This window comes from Caretta caretta, chromosome 1, assembly GCF_965140235.1.
Source record: "Caretta caretta isolate rCarCar2 chromosome 1, rCarCar1.hap1, whole genome shotgun sequence".
Lineage (NCBI taxonomy): Eukaryota > Metazoa > Chordata > Testudines > Cheloniidae > Caretta > Caretta caretta.
This window is the reverse complement of record NC_134206.1, coordinates 164,454,567-164,480,428: the sequence shown is the minus strand read 5'-3', so window position 1 is coordinate 164,480,428 and position 25,862 is coordinate 164,454,567. Positions and strand designations below refer to the sequence as shown.

The 25,862-nt window shown below is 41.2% G+C and overlaps 1 protein-coding gene across 5 annotated transcripts in view; it reads right to left on the bottom strand.

Moving 5' to 3' along the window:
- Positions 1-25,862, bottom strand: part of RUNX1 (RUNX family transcription factor 1) — a 222,914-nt gene that overhangs the window by 181,071 nt on the left and 15,981 nt on the right. The window lies entirely within an intron of this gene.

Below are 25,862 nucleotides of genomic sequence, written 5' to 3'. Positions count from 1 at the left end.
TCTTGCAGGAAGACTATTTTAGATTTTTTAAAAACAGAAACCGCTCCTTGAAGCATTAGTTTTCATCTCTCTTTAGTAAATTCAGGCTCTTTTAGTACTATGAATCTGGCAGTAGAAAAGTGGAGGAACAGAAAATTATAACTAACATATTTTAGACACCTCGAAAAATTACCTAAAGCAGCTTTTCCACACAATGGTGTGTGAAGCTCTGATTTACACAGTGCAGAATGAAAGACTTTTTTCATGGTAGAAAGGGTACGAATAGACAAAAGGGTGATTCACACCCTGGGCCTGAAATTGCTTCCCTTTGCCTACGTAAGGGAAAGGTAAAAAGCCAATGAGAAAGTAGATGAGGTTGTGGAAGGGGAGTAGTGGCTTTGTTCCATGCTACATACTTACCCGCTTCTTGGTTGGAGCTCTCTGCATACATGGGAGTGGGGGGGTGGGGGAGAGCTGGGGAGAATCTTCACCCTATGTTACCCCACACCAGATTTTCTAGCAGAAATTCTGGCAGTGTTAATTCCTCCTCTGAACCATCTAGCCACTCAGCAGAATGTTAGGGGACAACCAACGGTGCTACCATGATTCCTAAGGAAGACATGTTGCCAAGTGGCTGGAGAGCATCATGGAGACGTTTATTTTTTGCAAAAAGAAAAGGAGTACTTGTGGCACCTTAGAGACTAACCAATTTATTTGAGCATAAGCTTTCGTGAGCTTCAGTTCATTTCATTGGATGCATATTGTGGAAAGTATAGAAGATTTTTTTATATACACACGCATGAAAAAATACCTCCTCCCACCCCACTCTCCTGCTGGTAACAGCTTATCTAAAGTGATCACTCTCCTTACAATGTGTATGATAATCAAGGTGGGCCATTTCCAGCACAAATCCAGGGTTTAACAAGAACGTCCGAGGGGGGTGGGTGTAGGAAAAAACAAGGGGAAATAGGTTACCTTGCATAATGACTTAGCCACTCCCAGTCTCTATTCAAGCCTAAGTTAATTGTATCCAATTTGCAAATGAATTCCAATTCAACAGTTTCTTGCTGGAGTCTGGATTTGAAGTTTTTTTGTTGTAATATAGCAACTTTCATGTCTGTAATCGCGTGACCAGAGAGATTGAAGTGTTCTCCGACTGGTTTATGAATGTTATCATTCTTGATATCTGATTTGTGTCCATTTATTCTTTTACGTAGAGACTGTCCAGTTTGACCAATGTACATGGCAGAGGGGCATTGCTGGCACATGATGGCATATATCACATTGGTGGATGTGCAGGTGAACGAGCCTCTGATAGTGTGGCTGATGTTATTAGGCCCTGTGATGGTGTCCCCTGAATAGATATATGGGCACAGTTGGCAACGGGCTTTGTTGCAAGGATAGGTTCCTGGGTTAGTGGTTCTGTTGTGTGGTATGTGGTTGCTGGTATTTGCTTCATTGTAAGGAGAGTGGTCACTTTAGATAAGCTATTACCAGCAGGAGATTGTGTTTGTGTGTGTGTGTGTGGGGGGGGGGGAGGTGGTGAGAAAACCTGGATTTGTGCTGGAAATGGCCCAACTTGATTATCATACACATTGTAAGGAGAGTGATCACTTTAGATAAGCTATTACCAGCAGGAGAGTGGGGTGGGAGGAGGTACTTTTTCATGCTTTGTGTGTATATAAAAAGATCTTCTATACTTTCCACAGTATGCATCCGATGAAGTGAGCTATAGCTCACGAAAGCTTATGCTCAAATAAATTGGTTAGTCTCTAAGGTACCAAAAGTACTCCTTTTCTTTTTGCGAATACAGACTAACATGGCTGCTACTCTGAAACCTGTTTATCTTTTGCTGGCCCAGGATCTAACATCACACCCAAGTTGTGCACCTATCTTTCAAAAGGCAGTCAGATTTTCTATCAATGAGCCATGCTGATACAAGTTCTGCCAACTCTAATGGCTGCTTCCCCCAGCCCAACAACGTTATCTCTGCTGGGAACAGGAATTATGGGATGAAACTGAGTGAAAGAAAATTTAGAATGAATATTAGGAAAATCTGCCAATGGTGTAGTCTATTTAGGCTACAGAACAGGCTCCCAGGGGAAATGGTCAGAAGACCCATTGCTTGAGTCAGTTGAAACTAGACAGAAGAAAACAATTGAGAACACACAGCAGGAAACTATCTTTCACTGGCAGTGGGGGTACTTGGACTACTGCACATGAGTTTGGTGCTGAGTTTCCAGATGCCTCTGAAAATGTGATAAGACCGAGATGACAACAACCACTTCACACTTTGGAAAACCCAAACAATTAAAAACTCTTGAGAATTTTGAAAATAAGGTTTTTTGTCCACGTGAGATATTGAGGCCATTGTATATATCTCACTGGGGGAGGGGAACACCAGAAAGTTTAATACGTTTGAAGGGCAGAATGGTTTCATAGTTAAGTTGCTGGACTCAGACTTGGGAGGCCTGGGTTCAATTCTCTGTGCTGCCACAGACTTCCTGTGTGACCAGGTGTAAGTCGTGCACTCTCTTTGTACCTCAGTTCCCTCTATCTGTAAAGTCGGGGTAACACCATCTCCTTTTGCCACTCTTTGTCAGTCTTGCTTGTTCAGATTGTAAGCTCTCTGAGGTAGAGACTCTCTCTTACTAAAAGTGCCTAGCCCAATGAAGTCCTGGTTTTGGCTGAGGTCTCTAGGTATTATCATAGATAGTGGGCCAAATTCTTAACACCACTGAGCTGTATATGCTAAGTACCTGGTGGAAAATCCAGGAGCTGTGTAGGTACATGTGGCCCTGTGCTGTCCTGCCTCATAGCATAGGACAGATTGGCCACTCTCACTCCCAGCACTTCGTGCTATGTGAAATAGATTATTTCCAGCCACAAGGGAGCTTACATAAATCAGAGCAGCTCCTGGGGATGCTCTAATTTATGCCAGAGGCTGCACTGGCCTCCAGTACAGACAGATTCTATGCAGCAGATAGGTGGCTTAAAGCCACCTTCACCATCATTTCACCTGGACTGCACTTTCTCTGTTGTGCCTCTGAGGAGGCACAGCCTAGAATCTATCCTCGTAACTGTTCTTGACAAAGTAGTAACATAATTAGCGGGTGCTAGAAATAGTAAGTGAGTGCATGCTGCTAAATCAGATGAATAAGACCACAGTGATTACAGCATGATAATCAATGGGTTTGAACAAGGGAGGTTTGGAGCACAAGATGAAATTTCACTATGTTAGGCTATCAAACAGGAACATACATAAAAAGAGCCACTGGTCCAAAAAAAAAAAAAGTCTCATGATTGTAATTGAGAGGCAGATGCATGGCTTTCAGAGAGAAAGCCAGTCGTGTGTGCATTGCATAACAGGCAATTATCAGTGGTTTTACTGTTTGCCCTAAAGAATTTAGAACAGCGTCAAATGGAAATTCGATCTATGAGAGGGAAAACAGTACTGCATCTCTTTAACCCTGTGCCAGTTTGGCTGGGCTGGGGACTAATTTGTTTCCATAGTGAAGTTTGTTTGTGCAAAAAGTTTTGCTACAAAAAGTCAGTGTGATATAAAGTTATCTAGAGCAAACATATTTTTAACAGTTAGAACTTCAAGGGAAAAATGCTGGGATAAATATATTGAAACCACAAGCATGAATCAGAAAGGCTTGAAACACAGATGCTGTTTTAACTCCAGTGTAAGGGCCTGACCAGATCCCACTGAAATCTACGGGCTTTTGTTAAATGCCCTAGGGACAGACAGGAGTGTGAAAGTCATGACCATTCATTCTTAAGCATTGGCCCAATGAAAATATATTTTAAGTATGTTTACCACAAATAAATTAAAAGTTTAAATAAACATATTTCAGGGCCAAATGATTGTGCAGCTCCTTTAGGCACTTAGGGTACGTCTACACTGCAATTAGACACTTGTGGCTGGCCTGCACCAGCTGGCTCGGCTTGCAGGGCTCAGGCTAAAGGGCTGTTCAACTGCAATGTAGACATTCGGGCTCAGGCTGCAGCCTGACCTCTAGGACCCTTCAAGGTGGGATGGTCCCAGAGCTGGGGCTGCAGCCCAAGCCTGAATGTCTACATTGCAGTTAAACAGCCCCTTAGCCTGAGCCACTTCGCCTGAGTCAGCTGGCGCAGGCCAACGCCAGGTATCTAACTGCAGTGTAGACATATTCTTACTGTACCGACTAGCTTTTAAAATCTCAATGAATATATGTGATTCTTACTGTTAAAGTGACTGGAAACTAATTGATTTTTATTTCCTTTTCCACAGACTGTGATGTCCTGATACGACCGCAGCTTTTGACCTGGAGAGCCATTCCCTTTAAAGCTACTATATATTCAGTTATGCTAATTACATTGAAGCCTGGAGTAGTGATTATGCTAAAAATGGGTATATACTTGAGATTCAACATTTGTGAACTAAAATTGCCCATTTTCAGTGGTGTGTTTCAGTGGTTGAAGCACTTTTTTCTTCTCTTTCAGTGACAATCAGTAGATCACAGCAATTTACCAGATGGTTAGCATCTCCCGCCTCTGAAAAAAAAATCTTTGATCAAGATTTGTTTGGGATTAGAACTCATTTAAAGATAGAAAACCAGTTTCATGAAAATTCTGAAGGGGTCTGATACAGACCTGTTAAAAAAAATCGCAATATATTTCTCCCAAAAAATATTTTACTATTTAGGTTCCTCTCCCTTTCTTCCCCATTTTTCCCTTTTGCTACTTAGTGCAATAAAATGGATGATGTCCAGGTTCTTTTATCCCATTTTTTCATGTTTCATTTCTTCTTTTATTAATGCTGTAATTTTTCAAATCTTTTTTAACTTTGGAAAAGTTATAGACTGGCAAAGGGAAAAATAAAATGGAATCTCTGGCATTGTGCAACTTTTCCGAACTTGACATCAGTGAGCATGTTCCTGGGCAGATTGAAAGGAGTATATGGCCCTTTCTGTGCAAGTATCCCAGTGTCTCTGACAGGGATTTTTAAAAGGACCCTAAGAGAGTTCTGAGGCTAACTCCATTAAGTAACGCCCTTGGGATCCTTTGAAAATCCAAGTCCATCTCTTTCAAGATACCAACATTGTGTTTCATGTTTCAAGTTACACCAGAACACACCAGCATCATCAATAGTGGACTCTGCCTTGTGGAAGGTTGAGCCTTTATTGTGATGATATATAATATACAATTTAAGGTCTCTTGCTAATACCAATTACTAAGATGTGTCAAATCAAAGCCTAGGCTTTCTTCTTGGCTTGCTTGTAAAATAGTTCTTCTTCCTGAGCTTTTGTGTGTACTGTGTTTTTTTCCAGTCTTTAAATAAAGTCTATAGAAAGCCACAAGAGAGATCTGGACCCTATACTTTGGAAGCCTAACGGATTCTAGTGAGCAGCTGGCTTGTAATATGAGTCACACTGCAGACTCTCTTTTGTATGTTTTCCTCTGAACTAAAGAGTAGGTTATTGGATGTCCTGTGGCAGGTGCTATTGGATTAAGGACATAGCTGGCCAGGAACAAACTTTGAATTAGTGTTTTTTGTGTGACTAAAGTAAATATGATCTGTTGGCATAATCCCCCTTATCTAACATCAGGTTCAGATATAATGGTGTTGTATTCCCCTGCATATTTTGCAAATAACTGTACAAGGGTTTTTGTATCTGCTAGTGATATTGAAGACTAATGAGAAACAACATATATACTGCTGCCTTAAATCTATCTGCTTCACTAGCTTCTACTGCAGATGCACCCCAGATACAGGGTGAAAATAACTCCAGGCCTTTATAGGAGCAAGAACCATTTTTGGCATCAGTGATGCTAACTTTTACTAAAGGTGGTTGCAAAGGCAGGCTAAGTTCACTTGGTCTGAACTTTGCTATCTTGTAGGGAAATGGAATTAAAGTGATAGCTTCTCTCTGAGTTTGTAACAGGGATGTTGTTGTCTGTGCTGAATACAAAGCTGTAGGTATCAGCCCAGTAGAATATTGAGCCCTAGTCAGCCTTGAGCACAATACATGCAAATCACTTCCCTTGTAGCAACCGGTCTGGAAGGGGAGGAAACGCCTGACCGAATCTTCCTGAGGGCAGCCCTAGTGCTTCCCTGGCCTTCCATTCTGCAATCACTTACCTCCCTCAAGGCACACTTCATCTTCTCCATCCCACTGCCCTTTGCTAGTTCCCCACCCCATCTTCTCTCCCCTGCAAGACAGCCCTTCCTGATGATCCCTTCAACCACCCATCCCCTCACCCTCCAAAAGTATCTCCTATTGCATCATCCCCTCTGAGCCAACCCACACCCACAATCCCTTCTGAAGCTGCCTCAGCCATACTCCATAACTCCCTCTTTTGATGGGAGTAGGTATCAATTTGAGCAGCCTAAGGCAGAGCTTGAGCAGCCTGTTGAGGCATCTGCACTTGAAGGCTAGGCCTGAAGAAGCAGATGTAGATTCATGACGAAAGGATCCATGTCAGCCTCACAAATCATCCATGTAACTCCACAATAGGAATTTTATATTAACATGTTGTTCTTACAGCAAACAGGCCTTGTAGATGAGGACAGGAACCTTTTCCAGCCTACAAAGTATGGCTAATTTGTTGTAATGGGGCAGCGTAGTGAGGCCAGCCATGTTTTGGGAGTGAAAGAGAAAAGGTGCCTTTGTTTAGGGTTAACTGTTTAACTTTTATAGTCTTTAAAGGTGATATCTCTTTAAAACTATGCAAATTACAAACTCCTCCATAAGCGATGCACAAGTTCACCTTGGAATGAATGTGTAACGCAGAGGCCGTGCATCACATCCTTACAATGAAAGCCAATACACCTGCGCTCGGGGCACATGCTGCCGCTCCTCTGCAGTTCGCTCTGCGGTCGAAGACTCTTAAAACTAGCCTCGTGATACCTATTTTTTCACCGATTTAAATTGCTATGAACGCATAGAAAAACCACTTCCCTCAACCACGCCAAAAGAAACGTACAGACGGTGGCAGTGAAAGTCTTGTGAGCCAGCACAGAGTTCTACATGTATGCAGTGTAGCCCACTGTGGCATACCACAAAGACACACATGAGGATGAGGGGTAGGGAACAGTGCACACTTCCCCATTTACACAGTAGCTAACTCACTTGGTCGTATTCAGAAGCTCTCACAATATTTCTGGTACTTTATTAACTGCCCATTAGAGCACAGCATAAAAAAATGCATGACTAAACAGAAGAATTCATCAGATACACAACCGGTGGATAAGAGTCTACCCCATCACTTTATAAAGCTGTCAGTACCCGTCATGTTATGAATTTAGACCGAACAGGTTCAACGTAACTTCCATAACCCTGTCATCCTGGGCAAGAGTACCATGGATTGCACCATTGCAAAATATAATCTTTTGTCACTCACTGACTAGGCTAAATGGATTCAGTACTCTAAGAGAGGCTGGGTTGTCCAGTGGTTGGGATTCTAGACTCAAAGCCAGTCTAGATTCAATTCTCTACTCTGCCACAGGCTTTTTGTATGACTTTGGGCAAGTCACTTAGTCTCTGTGCCTCAGACCTCATCTGTAAAATGGGATTTCTGAGGTTAAATACATTAAAGACTGTGAGGCACTCAGATACTATGGTGATGGGGGCCATATAAATACCTAAGATGGATCTAATCAGTTACTCCAGTAGATATTGGACACATCTTAAGGATCCACTGATATTTTGCCCCATGCCTAAATAGACCTTTCCTCTCAGCTGGGCCCCCTTCCCAACTAACACTTATTTCTTGCCTGCGTCTGATACCCCAACTACTCCTGCCTGCTCCCAAAGAGGGTAAGCCTGGAAAATATTAATGGAGATAATTACCCTATCTACCCTTCTGAAAGAGGCTGGATTACTAGTAGGGCAATGTGGGAAGTAAGTGCTGCTGTTGCCCCTCCTCTATTTGTTCTGTGGTGAGAAGATTTTGATTTCCAGTGCTCTTAAGCAGGAACCCTTCAAGAACACAAAGGCGTTATTTATTTGTCTAAAGAGTGCAATGAACTCATTTAGACAGTCCTTTGCTTTTCACACACATTGGAGATGGTCTGGAACAGCCTGACTACGTAGTGATTGCTAAGTAGCTGTTCTACAGGATGCTTCTAAAAAGCTTGATGATATAACATGCTGCTTGGGGATGTCTCAGCTTCTATGAATGGTACTAAGGACTTGTGGCACCCACCAGTGTTCTAGGAGGGAACGTATCTGCATTCAAAGGTACTGTTTGAAATTGCCTCAAAAGATCTTTTTAGAAATTCTCTAGCATAGATGATACCTCTTTGACTTTCCTGAAATCCCTGCCAAAAGGCTCTGTTAGGCTGGTCATTAATACAAACTGTCTTCTGTACAGGTTTCTGTTAAGAAAGTAAAATACTCTGAGACCAGCAACACAACAAAGAGATAATGCTGCCACTTGCCATTTAACTTCTCCTGTAAGGGAGACAGTCTAACTTTCCACTGTAACTAAAGTTAACAAACATGGTTTTGTGGCTGTCTGAGCGGAAAAATATCTTATCAGAAGAAAGTCATTTGTATGGCAAATTAGGTAGTAGGGAATAGACAGCAACCACCATACAGTTGGTTTTAGAACCTATTAATAGATGTTCAGGGTTTACTCATCAGCCATTCTCTTATAGGGTCAAGAAATGAAAATCCTACTCTATAAGCTTCACCCTCCATCATATAAGGTTACAGATGGGCTAATGCTGGACCCTCAAATCTGAAGACCTTAACATTTCAAAGAGGAAGGGAGAGTTGGATTTGAAACCTTGTATCTGACCCTGCCTATAAGGTAAAGGAGAGCCTATGCATATTCAAGAGAGGTGCAAGTTGGTGGGGAATGGAGGAAAAGAAGCTGGCAGAAGAGAACCTTGAGGTGGTATGGTGGTGCATGCAGCTTGGTTAGGAGACCTCAAATGTTTGGACAATTTAAATAACTGAAGTCTGACAAAACTGAAGTCTGAACAAGGTGAGGTTCACCTAGCACTAATTAAAAGAGAGCTGCCATCTATGCACAATAGGTTTTTTGGATGTGTATGTATCTATTCTTGTCGAGTTTTTTTTCTCCCAAAATCCATCATTGTGTTTGTTTAAAGAAATGATTTTTTTTAGCAAGAGGAATAAAATAAAATTTTAAAAAAGTATATATATTTGTATTCTGTAGAGAATGCCAGTGACACTGAGTATAAATCAAGGCAGAATTTTCTTCCTTCATTAGGTGCATTTTTAAACTGGGTGATGCCAAGTTTTTGCAACCCCTCCTCACCCAAACCCCAATCTATTCCCTAACTAAGCCCTTCTGTACCAGGTTTCACCCCAGAGTAAAGTTTGCCACAGCAACACTATTTCAGAGTGCTTTTTTGGGGGGGTGGGGGCCCACACTACAACTCTCTGCTGCTCGGAAGAACACATGGAAAGATATACGAGGAGTCAGACAACTTAAATCTGATATATTTAAGTGCTGAAATATTGTCACAAAAAATGAGGTCAACTGGTAATATCTGCAGCCTAACAGAGTACCCAGTTTACCTTCATCCTGGCCTATCATCAGCAACCGGGGAATGATTGTGGTGGAATTAGTGGTGTACGTGGCTTTTGCTTTCCCACAAGAGAAAACCTAATACTTGTGTGGCTTCACTTTCTCTGTAACTCATCAGGGTAAACATCATCACATTCACTTCTCTGGCAATTACTAGATGAAATCAAAGCCAATCACAGCTTTATAAAGTCAGAACCATTGATTAGCATTGTGGTACTGGGTTTCTTTTAAGTGTTTGCTCTTCAGAAAATAAAATAAAATAAAAACTACACCAAGCAAACACCATATGTATGTTTCAGCAGCAATTAAAAATAGCATGTTCAGTTAGGGCTCAATCTTGCAAGGTAAAGAGCATCTTTAACATCCACCAGCATCAATGGGCATTCAGTGTGCTTACCACCTTGCATGAGTGCTCACCAGCTTGACTGGGGAGGCAGTGTGGCCTAGTAGATAGAGCACTGGCCTGGGACTCAGAAACCTAGGCTCTAGTCTTGGCACTGGTCTGGTGAGTGATCTTGGCCAAGTCACTTGCCCCTCAGTTTCCCTACCTATGAAATGGAGATAATGTTATTGACCTCCTTCATAAAGCACTTTGGGATATACCGATGAAAATGCTACAAAAGAACATTCAGCCATTTGGAAGAAGTGCATTTAATGTGCATACCTGGTGCATTCATCAGGGAAAGGATGAACTGGGATTAGCATGATGTAAATGGGAAAGTAGAAAAGAAATAGTTTCATTATTTGAGAATTCTGCAGTGTTTAGCACACTGAGGTGTTTTCTTGCATTAGCAGCCAAGTTCATACTTGTAGCATTTGCTTAACAGAATAAAGACATGTGAACTGAAGGGAGGAAGAGAAGAAAATGCGTACTTTATATTGGCTAGTCATGCACCTTGACAAATGCCTTTACTGTCAGCTCAATGGGCAGCTCTCTCTAATATTCCACTATCAAAACCACTTCACCAACCCTGTTTCTGTTCTCTCCTACGAGCCCTTAGATACACACACATTCTTCCTCCTTGTGTAGCTGAGTGAAGGGACTGATTGCTCCATCCTCTACCCTCCCCATGAAAACTAGAAGTCTTTGAAATGCTAAACACAATGTAAAACAATTTTTTAAAAAATCACAGCAGCAAAATATTGTCATAACCTCTCAGAATCACCCCGTGCATCCCTGTGATTTGTCATACAAGCCTGAGTCAGGGGAGCATGTTGGCAGCTCTATTACAGTGGTTTCCGCCCACTATCATATTGGGATGAATGCCAAATTACTTTGTTCCACCCAGCTTTTGGGTCTCCAGGAGCCTGCCCTGAGAAATATATCCAAAGAAAAATAATCTTCATACCAAAGAATCACATTCTGCACAAAAATAGTCAGTGCAATTTCAGACTACAAACCACTGACTTGTCATCCCAAAGCAATGAGCTAATCATCTCTCTTGATATAAATCAAGTACAGTTGTACCTGGAATATCAGGCCAGGTTCTCTGTGCACTGCACACACTTTGTGTCACTCTGATGGTGCAAAGGGAGCAGACTGGCTACATTCCCCTAGCTGGGGATTGCCTGGCCATTGCATAGCCCCCCTTTAGCCTCTGGCATACAGGGCATGTCTGCAGCATTGCACTTTAACAGTCCCCAGGTGGAGGGCGAGTCCAGGCAGATCATCACCAGCTGCTGGAATGTAGAACAACCTCCACAGGGGGCCACAGCTAGTGCCAAAGTGGCCTCAGAATCAGGGAGCTACAACTGGTTTCCTAACAATCATCTGTCTCTGGAGCTCCCGCCAATGAGCACCGCAGGCTGTTAGTGCTGGATCCTTTTGACTAGAAAGACAATTTGGAGGGAGTTTAAAAGAGGGCAACATTGGTGGTCAGGAGGCTGCAGGAGAAAATTAAAGGTGTTGTTGGGGGAGAGAATAATTTGTAGGGGAAGAGGTACTTTTACACTTCTTCAAACATTTGTTAAACTGATGTGAGCGCTATTCAAAACAATTTATCTTTCTGTTTCGTTTCAAGCTGCACGTGTGCTTCAGTCTTTGCAGTATCAGTGTGTCTGCTTGGATGGTATGCACCTATTGCCTGTCCTTTCGCATTGGTCCCTTTTCTAGATTGTAAACTCTTTGGTGTAGGAACTATGTCCTCCTCCCTATATGATTGCCCAGCTTCTAGGGTCCAGATCTAGAGCTGGCTGAAACAGACTAAAAGGTCTTTGAGGAACATTTGAAAATTCCAAAATGGATTGTTTCACGGGGTTCAAATTTAAACCCTTTTGCGTGGAATTTATTGGTTGGTCAGTCCCTCTCCCCAAAGTATATTGATTTTTTGTTAAAATAGTTTTCAACATCATGAGCCAAAATGTATTTTCTGAAAGCTGCATTTCTATATTGAAAACAAAAATTCCCTATGCTGAATTTGAAACTGATGGCAATAAAAATGTTAATAAAATGTCAATAAAATTATCTGTTAAAGATGTCACCGTTTTTTGTGTGCAAAAAACCAGAACATTTTAATAATGTTGACAAATTTTCATGAAACATTTTGTTTATAATAAAAGACCATTTTACAATGAAAAACAAAAAAATCTTCCACCAGCTCTATCGAGCAGCTTTACTGAAGCGAATGGAGTTATGCCATTTTATACGACTTGAGTACCGGGCGCTATGGTCAAAATGTTCCCACCTGGGGGGCCTACAGTTAGTCACCCAAATCGATATTTAGGCACTAAATAAAATGGTCTGATTTTCAATGGTGCTGAACACCCACAGTTCTCATTTTATTTTGGTGGGAGCTCCAGGTGCCCAGCACCTTTGCAACACAGGTCACAGTTAATTAGATCCTTCAACGACTTACATGTGTACGTAATTTTAAACACTTGAGCAGTTGCAGGGAGGAATCGCTTACATATTTAAAGTTAATGCTGCAAACACAAACACTTCTGAGTGTTCTTAACTTTCCTGCCACCAGTAATTCCATTGAAATCAATGGGTCTACTCATGGTAGTAAAGTTCAGCACATGCATAAGTGTTTGCATTATTGGGATCTAAGTTTGTGCAGGATCAAGGCCTAAATATGGATTTAGAGGCCTAAATTTAGGTCCCCAGATTTGAAAATTTTGCCCATCTTGAGAGATTGGATTTTTCTTCTAAATGTATTTTGAGTGTAAGGTTTGATGATACTGACCTCCTTCATACAACACATTGAGATCTAAGGATGAAAAGTCTTGTATAAGAGCTAGCTATTATTATTATTCATTATTATTATTATTATTATTATTTAAGATACAACAAAGTGTTTAAAAGGAGAGCAATTTCACATGCAGTTCTCTTCTCAGGATGAGGGCCTTAGACTGCTAAATTCTAAAATTTCTGGACACCCGTGGCTTCCACTGTAGTCATTTAGCAAATGTAATCATCGTTTTGAAGGGTCAGACACAGCCTGCTCTGTGCCTGTCACTCTGTTTATAGCAGTGGAGGATACTTTGAAAAATGAGCAAGTAACTGAAAAAATGTGGCATAAATTAACAGCAAGAAACGGCACTGCTTAAAAGCGCGAAACAGGAAAGAGCCAGTGACACTTGAGCATTTTTTTCATCAGTGTTCAGTAGGGACGGAACTTCTGCAAAAGCTGCTGAGGCCTGTTATCAGCTTAGCTCAGAGACCTGTGGTTTTCTCGCTCTTGCAACCCTGCTTTAACTGTCAGTTGTTTTTCAACAAACAGGATACCTCCCTCTAAGCTGTCAGCTTCCCTGTCACTTCACAGAAAGAGGCACTGCAGCTCCACCTCAGAGGCAATGCTTATCCACTTTTTGTTTCAGGGGAGTTTCTTCAGGTGCACCACAACTAAAAGAAGGAATGGGGAGCAAATGGTCTCCTCTCTGGAGCAACCGATTAAAACAAACAAACATACCTGTGTTCTGGATTCTTTGCTGTTTGGAGTTACAAAGTCCACACTTCATATTACGGGATTCCAAAGCATTGTTTTAGACCAGACTGTAATTTCTCTTGCTGCTGTTTTCTAAAGCATTGCACTTCAATTACTGGGGCAAATCTCATCCTCCCCCAACTCCTCCCAACCTGCAAAAGAGTCAGTGCGACTCCATAGCATAGGGGAATGGAGTCAACATATTTTGCTATGAAGCCAATTCCACAAAGGCTCTCTCTGCATCGTTACATAGTGGGGTTTGGGGGCAGGACAGGTTGACTATGCAGATGCATTAACGGTTGGTCCCAGAGAGCAGAAGTCCAGCAGCAGCGACTATGGCTTTGCCAGGGCTGTGGCTCAGCTCTTCCTGAGGCCCCTTTCCGTCTCTCTCCTCCCCAGCCTTTTGGAACCCCCTGCACCAAGCTTTGCTACTCGGGTTGCGGGATTGTGTGTGTCTATTGGCGGTCATTTAGCCTTTCTTAGTTACAATTCTTTCGTATCTACATGAGCACTTAAGCACATGGGCAAGGTACGGCAAGCATGGATTTCTATTCAGAAGTCAGATATGAGCAAAGGGAAATACCTTTTTTGCCCAGGGTCCAGTGATCACATGGCCAACACTTATCCTTTATGTACTGCCTAGTCTTACCGGGAGCAAAATTTGCTTTTCAGATTCATGCTCCAGATTTCAATTACATAGTCTTCTCTCAGAACCGGTGTTAAATTAGCAATGGAAAGCTGAATTCTACCACTGCAGAGTATGTCTTGGAGGGCTGCAGCAGAAATCTTGATCTTTAAGGCTTTTTCCAAAATGCCCATCACTGTAGTAGCTCTGTGCTTCTGAGGGGAACATTTTGCCCTAAAGCAAAGTTTTTCTTTGAAATTTTTCATGTCAGAAAAAAATATCAAACTTGTGCCTAGTTGCTTCTGTCCCCACCCACCCCCCAAGGACCACCTACACCTCCTGATTTCTTGACAATTTCAGTGCATCTTTTAGTGGTGCACTTTTTAGCTGGCTTGGTTCATTTTCATGGCATGCTTGAAGTCACATAACATGTCTGGCTTTTCTGATTGACTGAGCCTATCCCATGTGCTCAAGAGGCTCAGGAAGGCCAGCAGAAGCCATTTTGACTGGTGGGAAAATGTGATGTTTTTAAGCCAGTCCAAAGAAAACCCTAGTGAGTTATTTTTCCTGTATATGATATTTTAAATACTTCCAGAAGAGCTGAGCAAATAATATGTAATGAATAATTTTTTCAACAAGTGTTCCTTCTTTTCCTGTTTGAAGAATGTCCACAAACAGCTCTCAGTTTTAAAAAAATATATCTGTTCAAAATTATTGGACAACATTTTAATGAATTTCCATTAATTTATGCCTTGCTTTTTGAGTTCTGTTGCTCAGTTGTGATTGGGCTTCTAAATTTCTGTACCCTTCTGGGATGAGTATAACTCTAAATTAGGTTTCTGGTGGGAATAGTCACTCTAGGAAATGTAAAATTCAAAGCACAGAAGACGGATGGTCTTGTGGATACTCAGACACTGAACTGTGCATCAAGAAACTAAGGTTCTGTTCCCACTTCTACCACACACTTCCTTGGGTAAATCACATAATCTCTCTGTCAGTTCTCTGACTGGAAAATGGGGAGAATGCTACTGCCCTGCTACTTTAAGATGCTTCCAGAAATTACATCCTGTGTGTAATCTGTTACACAAGCTCAAGGTAGATGGCCAGCTCCTCTTTTTACACCCTCCCTCTCCTCTTAGGTGTAGGGCCTCAAAAAACTGGGCCAAATTGGTACATACAGTGCATGATAAACCAGACAGTTCACATGCCCCTTTCTTGCACACAAACTAGATTTTTCTGAATTCAAATTAAATTACCTCCCTCCCCACCCCAGAAAGGAGAGAGCTTCTGTCTGAAATTTCACCAACCCCATAGTTCCATGAAAGGGGATTTCCACATTTTTTCATGCTTTCCTTTGAACAAAAATCAACCAGCCTCCTGACATTTCCCAGTGAAGCAAAATGTTGGAGATTCAGTAACCACCAAGGAAAAAACCAGCAAATATTTTAATGAAAACTTTTCCACAGCTCTAATAAAAAGAGCCTTTCCCAGTACTGCCATCCTTGTACTGAATGAGCATACTACCAACATGGTGAGAATATTTACATTCAACGTTGTCATTATCTGCTGTACTTGAGGCAGATCTCAATACATTCCAATACAAAGAACTTCTCTAGCAATATCGCCAAAATGAGTTACTGTAGCAAAATGCTGGAGATGTAGGCTAACATCGCTCAAAGCGTCTTGGTAACACGAAGGAGAGGGAGAAGGACACTGCCCAACTCCCACAAAGGATAATTATCTTAAAACAGTAAGTACCAAGCACAGATCCTTTAGCAGCAATGATTACAAGGTATCAGGTACAGGAACGCCACTCTCTAATCCCTGAGCCAGCTTCTGACTGGCACTTCACAGTAATTTTATCTTGGTGGTTGACTTCAGTGTTGGCCCAGGACAGAATATGACTGAAAATGTACATACATTATTTGTTTACTGAAAGCCACACATTTCAACTTCTTTTTTATTTTCCACTGCAGCATGGATTAACAGAGGGGAAAATCCTAAAGCCTGAAATCTTACAGACATAACCTTCCGTATGTTGCTTCAGTCAAGCATTTGGCTCAACAACCTTGTTAATGTCTGTCTTCTACATTATAAATTGCATCAGTACCCAAATCTCTCATTTCCTTGGCACGCATTTTATGTGAAAGAACGTCAGAATATCTTTCTGACTTTTTTTTTAGAATCACTTCTGTCTCTGCACTGACTGAATTGCCTTAGCGCATCACAAGAGACACTAGTAGGGTTACCACCTTTCCAGCAAAAAAACATCCTCAGACACATGCAGGAGCATGCTGTTTTTATTGATAAGACGATCGGAACACAGAACCCAGTGATGCCCTCTGGAGCATGCACAATTTGGAACCGCAGGGTCCGAAACTCAGCAGAAAGGCTAACGAAACAGCTGGACCATACAAAGGTAGTGGATGAATGTGCCAGCTGTGAACTTGGAAAACCAACTACTGAACATCATCACCGCCAGGGGCCTATTTCTCTATCCGCTTTTCTCTTTTACTCTGTGTACCAACTTGAAAGAGCCCAAGATGTATTGCAGAAATACCAAACAAAGGGGAGCTGTAACAGCTGTTAGGCATGGAAGCACTGCTTTATTTCATCACCTGTATCTATCTTATTGTAATCAAAATATCCGTGAAGAAAGGGAGAGAATTTAATAGGTATGTGAAATGGGGCTGAGAACAGTGGCCCTAATTCAATCACCAAGCTTGTTAAAAGATGGCTAAATGCCAATGGATTACTCTCCCCATACAGCAACTGTGGGAGTTACTTATATTCCATTATTGTGACTGACGCTGGCTAGCTAGCAAAGGCAACTTTAAACACCTGTGTATCAGATACCAACAGCCGTATATGTTTCCACCTCCAGCCCCCAAAAAGTGCCAGTCAGAATTGGTTGGGAGGAGATCCCAATGGAGATGGAGAGCCTAATTTCGGAACTCAGTGAGAATGGTATACACCAAAGTTACTGCATTGAGGCCAACAGAACTTCTCCTGGCATGTTGCAATGTAACAATTAAATCAGACCTACACAATAAAATAGATCTTCCCTTCTTGCTGTATTCTTTACACTCATGTGCTTCTGTGTTGGTTTCTGATGACAGAAAAAAATGAGTGCAGTTATTTTCATACATACTCCTTGGATATCAAAGACATGATCCACCTACTTAGGATTTGATTATGACTCAAGTTATCTAACTACTGTAGGGTAACCAGATGACCCAATTTAATAGGAACAGTCCCTCTATTTAGGGCTTTGTTTTAAAAAGCACCTATCACCCCTCCCCACCAGTCCTGATTTTTCACACTTGCTATCTAGTCACCCTAAACTAATGATATATTAGTCTCCATGTGCCTGACTGGACTGTAATACAAGCAAACCTGACAACGCAATACAGGTACTAGAAATGTGCAGGATTATTTACTGAAGGAGCCTCTGAAATGGGCAAATAGTAGAAAAAACTCAATGTTAGAGTAATTTATCTCATCTGTAAGGAAATAATAGGGAAGGGAAAGATTACCAAAATTAACTACCACTTAAAACAGGACAAACAGTTTTTTTTGTTTTGTTTTGTTTTAGGTGGGTTATTGTGTTGATTCTTATTTCAACCCCTCCCTGAACAGCAGTGTGAATGATGTGCAAGGAGCGGCATTTTTAAATAAGAATTTTGTTAACATTTCACACAACAAAACTTGTGATGAATATCCTGGCAAAAAAAGAAGCTGAAATGTTAAGGAAAAAATTACTTCAGAAAGAAAGATCATTTCAGAATGAATTTGAGGTTAGGGAACTGTGGTAAAGGTTTCCCCAAGAATACTCATTTAAATGTTTAAGCACATTTCAATTCAACCATGTTTCTGACCTTTTTGTGTTAATTTTCCAAGGTCACTTGAGAAAACAATCTTAACTAGTATGAACATTCAGAAAAAGCTACAATTTTAAGCTCGTATGCTCAACTACCCACCAAAACCAAATTATGGATTATACAGGAGACTGTAAAATAGGCAGTTCATACTGTCTTGGTCAGCTTGACCAGTAGGTGAACAGAAATGATACTACACGACTTAAGTAAGTAAAAGCCAACCTAATGTGGATTGTGAACATATGTAATCAATGATCTGACAATAGAGAGTTATTTGCTGAAGAAATTTGTGAATAAAGAATCAATGGGAGAATTTTGCAGAGACACAGAGAGGACAACTCATAAACAGAACAGGAATTATGCTGAATAATATTGTCAGGTGTTACTCCCTCTGCTCTGGAATAAAAGCTGTTTTAACTCAGTTTATGGTTGTGAAACCAAACACAATGGTTTCTATTAAAAAGACAGCCTTTACAAATGCCAAATGCCCACCTAGCTCCATTCAACAGTTATCCCACTTCACACCAGTGGAGGATCTGCCCTCTGAGTCTATCTATTCAGTTATGCAAAATCAGGGGTGGATGAGGATGCCCAATAACTGGATGAAGACTGGACATTGAAAATTCAGACAGCAAGACACAGGCAATTAAAAATGGACGTGCCTGCCCTGTGCCCAGTACACTTCCAGCAATAATTTATAATGCCCAGCATGCTTAATAACAAAAGCTTAGAGCAGAAAATAGGCAGCATTCTGGCTTAGCAGATCTTTGCAGAACTTAAAAAAGAACCCATCAGACTGTACTCTCGTTTTAAAGTGTGTGGCCTGTAACTTGTAGGATACTAGGTTAATCCACTGTGACACAGCAGGGGTTGTCAAAGCTGATCCAGAGCAACAGCCTGCAGTGTGGGCCTGTTGTATTTTCTAATCCCTTTGGCTGGAGTGGGCTTTTTGAAAGCCGAAAGGGAAGATGAAAGTCTAAAAAAAACTCCAACTGCTTCTGTTTAAATAATGCTTTTGATCTTAAACTGCTGCGTTTAGTCAAAGCAGGGCTCAGGGGACTGGAGCATGCTGAAAGCATGAAACTCTCATAGGAGAGAGATGGAAACAGGGGGAGTAAGAGAGAGAAAGGGAGCAGGTGGAGGCTGGTCTAATGAGCATGTAAAAAGGAGTCTTCCAGTCAGCAGGCAGCCTGAAATGTGATCTCCAATATATACAATGGAATTTTTATTTAATGGCCCTGGCAAACACAATTAAAAGGAGCGAAACTGCTTCAGAGGTAGCTCCTGAGAAGGGGGGCAAGCGTCTACAATGGAGAGGAATTAGCCTCTCTACTTTTTCTTTTGCACTCATTTGTTTCTAGAGTTGCGGGATGAGAGACTGCTGAATTGAGCTGCATTAGCACTGTACCCTTATTTTGGGTGGTTAACACTCTGACTTTTACGTGGTGGGAGCTGCCCACTAGAGGCCTGATCCAAAGCTGACTGAAGTCAATGGGAGTCTTTCCACTGACATCAGTGGGTTTTGAATCTGGGCTTGACTACACAGAACAGTTGTACCACGTTAACTATACCAATATAGCTAGAACCAGAATAAGCACCTTTAGACAGATATAGCAGGGTCCACTCCGGGAGGTTGTATGGCTTTAGCTATACTGGTGCAGTTAAAGTGGTAAACACCCTCCCTCCTGCAGATGTGGATGCAATTATAAGAATATATGGATATAGTTTATGCCCACACAGTAAGGAGAAAAAGCTATATCAGTATATGGCACTTTAATTACAGTATGGTATATTACAATTGCATCCATGCTAGGGCTTGTACGAGCATAATTATTTCTGTGTAAAAAAAAAAGTCACACTCCTACCAGTACAACTTTCAAGTGTAAAAACCAAATGAGTAGACAGCACTTGTCAACTACTGCAATCTAAACAGAAGAAAAAACTTCTTCCAGAACTGAACATACCATGAAGAACAGGCATGCATAGATTTAGACACTTCAAATGGGAATTTTCATTCATTAAAACAATCTACTGCAGCTGAGAGCTTAGCAAAGAACTGCAAGGCAGCAAGAGGATCGGATTATCACAATAAAGCTTTCACAGTTTACCCCATAACTTCACACAGGAAAATGTGAGATCTCCTTCTTAATCTCCTGTTTTCATGATAGCCTGACATACTGTAACCAGGAGACTTCCCATACTTGCTTGGGAGATTAATCCTTTTAATCGGGGGGAGGGGGGGAAGCGAGGGGGAGGGCAGAGGACTAGATGGCTCAGGGGATTGGATAGTGAGATATTACTCACCTTTCTCACTTGCAGGTTATGTGCTGCAGTGCACCCTAGGCAAATGGTGATCAAAATATGTTACTATTGGTATATGATACAATAATACCTAACTCTCAAATAGCACTTCTCATCAGTAGAAATCAAAGTACCTCACAATCTTTAGACTCACAATACCCCTGTGAAGCAGGGCAGTGCTATGATCCCCATTTTACAGATGGGACCTGAGGCCTAGAGAGACTAAGTGACTTGCCTAAGGTTACACAAAAAGTCTGTGGTCGAGCAGGGAATTGAAGCTGGGTCTCCCAAGGCCTAGACCAGTGCCCCAATCACTGGACCATCCACAGCGCTGGTTTTAATGGGCTGGTGTCCAACATCAAACACCCACCACTCATTATTATTTTATGCAGTCTCAACATAAAGGCCAAAAACATGAATGGGCATGTAGACTATAGTACCCATTTGCTCCTCGAGGCGGTCCCTGAAGGCCTGGCTATTAAGGTGCACTAGCAGGTGGATGGAGGGACGTTTGCATTGCTGCCCCCCCGTGTGATACTTGTTCTAGGGATAAGATGACACTGTTATCTATCTGTCAGCTTTGAAAGGCAACAAATTCACTTAACCCTCCTGAAAGCATATGTCTCTACTGTCTGGCTAGACTTCCAGCATTTAGTTCAGATGTAAGTGTTCTCGTTAAATCAGGTTATATCTCCATTTACAGCAGTGTTCCTACCACCACACAAGTCCAGGGCTTTATAAATTCTTCACACGGATTTGGCAGCCCACAGTCACAGCTTGTTGTTGGTTTTGCTCCTCGGGCTATGAATTTTGTTACACCCAGTTTAAGCAAAATCAGAAATATTTACATGCAGGCCTTAAAACAAAAAACAAAAAAACCCCAGTAACACTTTACAAAAGCCTGATATTATCTAGTGACTGTATTGTAACACTCAGTTGCCCTTCTTATGGCCTAGGGGTAATATGTATTCACATTTCAGCGTTCTCTATATGGCAATATGCAATAGGGACAGAACTTAAAGTTGCACTCACAAAATTCCTGTTGTAAATGTTAAAGGACCATATCCTCACCTTGCTCTTTTGTGTAGAGCTCATACTTATGTCAGTGGGATTTCTATGTATGTCTAGAGGATGATATGTGATAAAGAAAGGCTCATATCAAGCCTCCTACAATGCTCACACCGTTTAGTTCAGGACCACCACCATATCAGGCCAGTCACTTAGTAACTTTTCTTCTCTTTAACTTTTAAAATATAATCCAATAACTACGAGTAGGAAAAAGTTACTCTTAAACTTGCTGTATAACATATGTTATGTGTAATTGTTTAGGGCAAAGATGTTATGGATTAACGCCCCCACACACACACACCCCAGCAACCTTCCAATTCTGACAATCCCATTTTCACCAGTTCAAGACATCTGTGGCTTAGTGACAATTCTCTTGGCTCCACTGGGAGACCCTCAGAGGTTCACAATTAGCCTTGTTCCCACCTTTGATTTTTTTCTTCAGGTTTTTATATATAGTTACTATAAGATTAAAGGGCAAAAACTTGGCCCCACTTTAGTCAGTGGGAGTCTTGTCATTAACTTCAGTGAGGACAGGACTGCATGCTAAGAATTACGCCAGGAGTAACTTTTCAACATGTTACTCTTTGATGTGCAAAGTATAAATACAGACATATCCATTAAGAGGTGAAAAAGCTCATATGCACATTGAAAATGGTGTGAAACTACATGCTTCATACTAAGCTCAACATGCTAACAGAAGCTGTGTTATCTGACTATAAAGTAATTTAGGTTTGTGCATGAAGCTTTATCATTGTTTGTTGATATAGACCTCTTTATATATGTTTTTTAAAAAGTGCAAAATAATTTGAAAACTACTATGAATGTATGACTATCCCAAAGCCATATGCTTTGCCTGAACACCACAGGTGTGCACCATACAAGCAGTTAAAATGCAATGAGAGATGAGGGTGTGACCAGGATTTAGAATGTGTAATATATTTGTCATAAGGGGAACTTGTGCATCTGTTGCATATTTGGGGACTGTACTTGTAGCTTTAAAAATATTTTAACAGATGGACATCTCTCCCCTTTAAAGACCATAAAAGGGCAAATTAAAGGGTCAAGGGTCTGATAGGGTCAATGGGTTGACAAGGATGGGTTGGCTGAAATGTTTGCAGCAAATCATATGTAATCCAGCTGGTTTCAGGTTTCCTTAAACTCAGACCACATTCATGGAAAGATTTGCTTCGAGATGCACATCTTTCAGCTGTATCTTAGCCCAGTCACAACCAAACCTGAGGACAGACTACGAGTGTGTCTCAAAATCATGATCATTTCATGACTTCAGCATGAAATCAGAACCAAAAAAAAAAAAAAACCCCCTCTAAACTATTCAGAGTGAGTTTTGGGTTCACTGGAATTTGAAACTCAAAACTAAATATATGGGGTAAAAAACCCAGATAGATCAAAACCATAGGACATGGTTTCACAAGTCTCTGTGAAGTGAAACTGACAAATTTCACACAGCTTTCCTCACAAGCAGAAGTGGTAAGCACTGAAGATGGTATGAAGGATGAACTGGAAGCATTCCTGTGAGGGTAGCAACTCCAAGTGTTCTCTACTTTCTCAGACTTATGATCAAATCTACTAATGCCATTTTAGGATATTTCAAATATCTGCATCCAGTTTCATAGCGAATTCTATGTTTTACACTAATAAATATCTTGTACTTAAACCTGTAATTTATCCTGCTGGGACCAATGTGGAAGAAAAGTCATTTATTTTGAAGACTTTATATTGGCAACCCAGAAATTTCTAGCCTCATTTCCAGCTCTAACTCTCAATTTAACAGAGGTAAATCTGCTGTATATGGTGCTCTTCTAGGGGCTAGACAGATACTTGTTCAGACAAGTCTGAAGCTATCAAATACAGGGGAGATACCAAATTACTACAGGCCTTTATGAGAGTTATATTAGTTTGTCACAGCTCCATATACATATTATATACACTCATATGATCAGAAGGGAGGTGGTGGCGAGGGCATTAGTGTAACATGTGCTTGTGGCTTGTCATAGGAACATAGGAATTGTTTACTGAATTAGACCTGAGGTACATCTAGTCCATTATCCTGGCTCTGACAGTGGCTAGCTCCAGAGAGGAAAGCATAGTAATCCTGCAGAAGGCAATTTTGGAATAACCAGCCTACAAGAGAAAATTTCTTCCTACCCATCAATCGGTAGAGGTTGGCTTATGCCCTGAAACATGGGGGGGGGGAGGGGGAGGGATTATAACACTTCCAAAGCTCCCTGTTCTTTTAAGTCTCGCTATTTTAAGTCTGAATACTGTTATCCATATAACTGTCCAGTCCTTTTACAAATCCTGTTAAACCGTTGACCCCAAAAGTATCCAGTAGCAATGAGTTCCAGAGGCTAACAACACATTCTTTGAAAAATTATTTCTGGTATAGCTTCTCGGATACACATGAATTTACATCAGCTTGAGGACTTGTTTCACAATGTGCAATGTGCTCCTCCTCACCATAAAGAGTAAGGACTGGAGGTGTGTCTGTAATTTTGAAAAAAAAATCAGACCTCACTCTGAATAAACTTATAAATTTTCAAATTGCAATACACAAAGTTGTATAAAATCTGAAGGCTTCAGCGAAGGGATTGTGTGGTATGTCACTAGCTCTGACTGCACTTTGAAATCCTAGAGAATACTTTGTTAATATTAGGAGCCTTATGCTAACATATTAATTGCACCAGTAATTTCACACAGCTTAATTGAAACCAAAATCCTACTTTGAGGCCTGCAGCCTCACAGTGGATACTGAGGGATTTGGTAGGACTCAAATTTAAAATGCGGTTACATTCAGTGATGTGTATACCTTTTTATTCAACACTGATTTGCTTTCCTATTCAGTCAAAGTCGCTTGCTTTAGCTTCTCATTCTGGTGTTACAGCTGCAGGGCCAACACAGCTATGGGTGGGTGAGCCAGGTTCTGTTCTAGTTCATCTGAATTGTTAACTCAGTTCTGACTGCAGAATCTTTGTTGCTTTTCAATGAAACAGGAGCCAGAAAAAACTCAGCTTGACTTTGTTGTGTTTTCAGGGCAAGTTGTTTTTGCAGGGCTGGCCATTAGAAATATCCCCTTCTATTATTATAAACTGAGCAAATTTGATCTGAAAATTTTTGAGAGATAGATGTAGATGACATGATGCCATTTTTACAGTTAGTTTTCAAATTAAAACCATGGTCCACCCTCTGTGAAGAAAAAGGATTTCCATTCCCCCAGTAGATGTACTCCAATGCTGTATCTTTGTATTTAAAGTGAGCGTTCAAAAGGCCTGATTCCTCTTCTCTTGCTAAGCTACCTTTATGCCACCGGAGCAGTACAGGGGTGCCTTGAACTAGCCCTAGCAGGCTGATGGGGATTGCCCCAGCACAGGAAATTTCAGCCCCTCCCAAACCCCTGAACATCCAGAGCGTGTACTGGCACCAGCTGTGGAGTATGGGCATGATGGGGGCCAGATCATGATGAGTTCCCTGATCCCCAACTGGTAATATGGTTCTATAATGTTTTATAGTGGAGATTTCAAAGACGAGGCTAGACACAGAGAATATAGCTTCACAGATTCCTCAGTAGTGGTTCCACTTAAGTTTTAACAGCAATTATGTCCATTTATACATAAATCAATAGTAATTTCTCTCCCATGTTTAGTTGTAGATTCCCTCTTCAAAGATAATAGGCTAAAGAGAATATCTGCTTCCGCTTCACAATAAAATACTTAATTTACCTTTCACCACCATGAACTTGCCAACATCATAGGATTATAAATGTCATTTAAACATGAGCATATTGTTCTTATTATGGTCAATTAGTACTGAAACTTTGCTGTGTAGAACCAATACAGGACGACACATTGGCCACACAGCCAGCACTAGGCCTAGGCAGACTAAACAATTGCTTAGGGCCCTGAGCAGCTGAAGGGGGCCCCTATTTGCTTTTTTTAGTAAGTGTTGGGGGGGATGGGAGCCAAAAATATTCCTGGTTAAGGCCCCCAATGAGCTAGCACCACCTCTGATTGGCAATGAAACTGTGCGATGCTCCTCCAGGTTTTGGATCTGTCAAAATAATGCAACTTCTCTTGCATTAATGTTGTACGTATTAGCAATATATATATATATATATTAGATATCTTTACTTCCCACTGGACAAGTACATCAGAGCTAGAGTCTGGTTCTCTGGTTGAAATGTAAACCAGGAGCACTGTTGGTGAAAGGATAAAGAGTGAGACAGTCTTGGGTATCTGTAAATCAGTCATATCCACTGGCTCGTGAATCCTGTCTAACCCTGCCACCACAGCACATCACTTCTTTTACGGCTTGCTTAGACACTGAATTTAGTGTCCAGGCCCAGTATATGATCTTTCAGTCTTACTAACCAGAAAATTAATCTTTTATTTAAGATACTTTACCTGTTTCTTCTCAGTGATTCCTGTGTTCTGGTTTCTCAATGTTATACAAGCCTTTTAAATAAACACACACATGCACACACACACACACAGAGTCACTCACTCGTGTGTGTGTGGATAG